The sequence below is a fragment of the Vicugna pacos genome, chromosome 16 (assembly GCF_048564905.1).
Source record: "Vicugna pacos chromosome 16, VicPac4, whole genome shotgun sequence".
NCBI classification, from domain to species: domain Eukaryota; kingdom Metazoa; phylum Chordata; class Mammalia; order Artiodactyla; family Camelidae; genus Vicugna; species Vicugna pacos.
In genome coordinates this window covers 59,049,676-59,053,981 of record NC_133002.1, presented here as the reverse complement: position 1 = coordinate 59,053,981, position 4,306 = coordinate 59,049,676, and positions in this window count along the sequence as shown.

The window sequence follows — 4,306 nt, the reverse complement described above, 5'->3', positions numbered from 1 at the left end:
TGGAGCCCGGGGTTTTCTTTGTGGGAAGATTTTTGATTGTCAGTTAAATGTCTTTACTTGTTACGGGGCTTTTCCGATTTCCTGCTTCCTCTTGAGTCAGTTTCAGGGTCTTTCTAGGCATCTATCATTCTCCCCTGAGTGGTCTAATTCTCCTTTTGAGGTTAACTTTCAGTTGACATGGAATATATTTAATGTTGGAAGTTGCAAGATTTACTTTTTTATTCTTGCTCACCACGAAATGGAAACCCATCGCTCTCCTTGGTCATTGTCGAGTATGACCATACCCACAGCACACATTTGAGGTGGGGGTGGTATTTACAGAGGCACAAACCCAGGAAATTCTAAGTATGTGCGCCTTCTGCTCTGACACCTCGAACACACGTCAGGTTGTTTCAGGGCGGCTGGTCGGTCCTGCGGCAGTAAGGGAGGTATACAGACAGCTGCACACTGCACTCCCTACTCCATAACCCAAAAAACAAATAAGGATGTCCCATTAAGGGGCTTTTTCAAACAAGTTATTATTATGTGTGTGATTTTCTTTCTTAAAAAAAAAAAAAGATTAAGAGCAGCAACAATCTTTTGCAAGCTGGCTATTACCCACAGGAAAATGGCCTGGCCAATTCGGAGACCTCAGCACAGGGGAGAAGGCTGTTTAATTGGAGAGAATTTTGTAAATGACCATTGATGGCATTATTAAGGCAATTCTTCCCTCCCTGTGCCAGAAAAAGTGATTTCTCACTGGACGCATAAGCCAGCTTTGGGATTGTTCACCTCCCTTAAGGAGGTACCACTTCAGTACTTTGACTCTAAGAAAACCTTTTGAGCCAGATATTCAGTAAAAAAAAGAAAAAAAAAAACTACAAAACTTTAAGGCTATAGGAGTGGCTGGAATAGCAAGAAGCAAGAAAAATCATGGGACAGGTGGGGTGCAAAATCCTGCATCTAATCAGATCATAAGAAAACAGACGGGGGTTTGCTCCCTAACAGGAGATTTTAGTGATTTTTAAGCTTTGGGCAGGTTTGGGGTGGGGATAAGTTTTTAGTTTTTTCTTTTTTTTAACACAAGGTACTTGAATTTTAGTATTATTTATTTGATATAGGTTTTCTCTTTTTTTTTGCAGTATTTATTTTTGGTTTTGACATTTTTATATACTCTTTCATTATAGGTTAATATAAGATACTGAAAATAGTTCCCTGTGCTATACAGTAGGACCTTGTTGTTTATCTATTTTATATATAGTAGTTGGTATCTGCAAATCCCAAACTCCCAATTTATTCCTCCCCCTCTTTTCCCTGTGGTAACCATAAATTTGTTTTTTATGTATGTGAGTCTGTTTCTGTTTTGTAAATAAGTTCATTCATATCATTTTTTCAGATTCCACTTATAGGTGATATATGATATCGATCTTTCTCTGTCTGACTTACTTCACTTAATGCAATCATCTCTAGGTTCATCCATGTTGCTGCAAATGGCATTATTTCGTTCTTTTTTATGACTGAGTAGTATTTCATTGTATACATATATACCACAACTTCTTTATCAAGTCATCTATGTGTGAGGCAAGTTGAGATCAGGTCTTACAAGCAGCTGGATGCCAGACTAAAAAGTTTAGGCTTCATCTGGTGGGAAGTTAGGAACCACCAATATTTTCTAAACTAAGACATTTAATGAAAATTATAACATCCCTCATCTTTGATCAACTGTCAACCATCATGAAAGAAATAGTTTAGCAGTTTGTCAGATAGGATTTTTAAAAATTCATTTCTCCCTGTATTAGTTTTCTATTGCTGCTGTAGTAGCAAACTTAGTGGCTTAAAACAACATAAATCAATCATCTTACAGTTCTAGAGGTCGAAGTCCATCGTGGGTCTCACTGGGCTAAAATCAAGATGTCCAGCAGGGCTGCATTCCTTCTGGGGATCTTAAGGCACAATCTGTTTCCTTGCCTTACCTTTTCCAGCTTCTAGAAGCTGCCCACTTTCCTTGGCTCCTGGCCCCCACCTCCACCTTCAACGCCATCAACAGCGGGTGCAGTCCTTCTAGGTTCTAAAGCAGATGCCTGGGGTTTAACTCAGCTCCGTCACTTACTGGCTCTGCCATCTTGGTATTTTACTTATCTCCCTGTGCCTTTTCTCACTGTTACTTATACGTGGTTTTCTCATGTATAAATGGGTACAATAATGGTACCTAGTTTATAATACCTGCGAAGTGCAAGTGGTTAGGGTAGAGGGTCTCCGGCATGACTTATTTAACATAAAAGAAGCTATTTTTGGTACCTGGCCACAGTGCTTGCCCTTAAACAGGTCTCAGTAATTAATGATCTTAGGGAAGCAAGGGAGTGCAGGGACAAAGGAAAAGCAGTCAAGAAACAATAGTTCAGAGATAAAGTCTTGGTTCCTCAAGGGATACACATCTATACTGAATGGTCCTCTGCTCAATCTGCTTCATGAATATTCATGTCCCTTTAGCTTAAAACTTTCCTAATTGTGCTATTTGGGGAGACACTGCATTGGGTGAGAGCCCCAGTGTTCTCCTTACTTATTGCAAATAAATCCTTCCTTCTCCTGACGTTTGCCTTGGTTGCGTCTTTTGGTTCAACACCTACCAGGAGGCAAACCCAGTTTTTAGGTAACAAAAGGGTTTGCTGCTGCCAAGGCAATGACCTTCAGTCTAAAATAAGTTCTGGATGCAAAACAGATCATTTCCTGCCGAACTGAGCACACACAATGGAGCTTTGGGGTACAGCCACCTGCAGGAGGAGAGCCTGTCCAGGCACCCCGGCGCAGCCTCCTCTAAGGGCGGCATTTATTGGAAAGTCTGCTTAACCAACACGCCAACGGGAAACATTTGCCGTGCTCCTCTCTCATTGGAATGGTAGTAACTAAGTAGAGGAAAAAAAATCTGCCTTTTCCCTCACAGTGTCTACAAGATGAGTCATCAAAAGACTTTGCTTTTCAGTTCATGTGACAATTATTCCCCCAAATCCCTTTTAAAATGTAAACTTAGAACTAAACCAATTAAAAACAAAAGTCAAACAGGCTTAGATGGTAAATAAAGAAGACTGGAGAACTGGGAATTTCTGACATTTTAAGGAAAAAAAAACAAAAAGGAAGACCAATGAATTGAAGTAAAAAAGAAATGCCCAAATGAGCTTCTTGGATTTGATGTCTCTAAAACGGCAATCAGAAAAATAAAATGAAATACAATAAAATGGTAATCAGCCTTTTCTTGAAATCATCCATCTCAGTTCACAAAGAATTAGGGCAGAACTACTCATGATAAGAACGTCAAGCCTTCCAGATTTAACAGCAGTTCAGAAAACCAAGTCATAACCAGACGCACCAGGCTAATGGCATATTCAGACCATATGAACACAAAGTTGAAAATAATGGCAATTTTGAAAGCCACTATGAAACAGAGTTTCTTGGCCTACCAGGTTAACAAAAATGTTATCTCCTAGTGATTACAATTTAGTACGTTATGGATCAGCAAGAAGAGAATGAGAAGAGTGGGGAGGGTATATAACCCTAGTGGAAGAGTGCATGCTTACCACGCACAAGGTCCTGGGTTCCATCCCCAGTACCTCCATAATACGTAAATAAATACCTCCCTCCTAAAAAAAAAAAAGAGAGAGAGAGAGAGAATGAGAAGATAAGTCACAGATTGGGAGAAAATATTCGCCAAAGACACATCTGATCAAGGACTGTTATCCAAAATACACAAAGAATTTAACAGACACCTTATTGAGGAAAATATGGAGATAGAAAATGAGCACATAAAAAGACATATCACATTATATGTCACCAGGGAAATGCAACTGTGAAATAAAATTAAACATAAAACATTTTCTCTGCCCTTTGGCTTCCTCTTCCCGCGCTGTGCAATGTGTATCTGCACTGTGCATCGACCAAGCCTCCCCCATCAGTAGAAGTACCTGCCCAGCCGTAAGGAGCAACATTCTCTTAGCATCAACAAGCCAGTTCTTTAAAAGCTAACATTCCTTCTTGATCCTGTAGGGGGTCACATGACCCACCACGATGACCCTCAGATCTGGATTGTGAAAACTGCCATTTGATGCACGGCCCTCTGTCTCAGTAAACTTACATAACTGTGCCCTGGCTTCTAATGGGCAGAACTGTCCTCAGAGCTTTCTGAGATGCTCTTCCCGGGTTATAATCCTCAAATTTTGCTTGAGTGAAATTTTCCATTTCTTTCTTAGATTGACTGATTTTTCGTCAACACACTTAAAACAGTGAGATACCACTCCATACCTATGAAAATGACCAAAATTCTGGAACACTTACG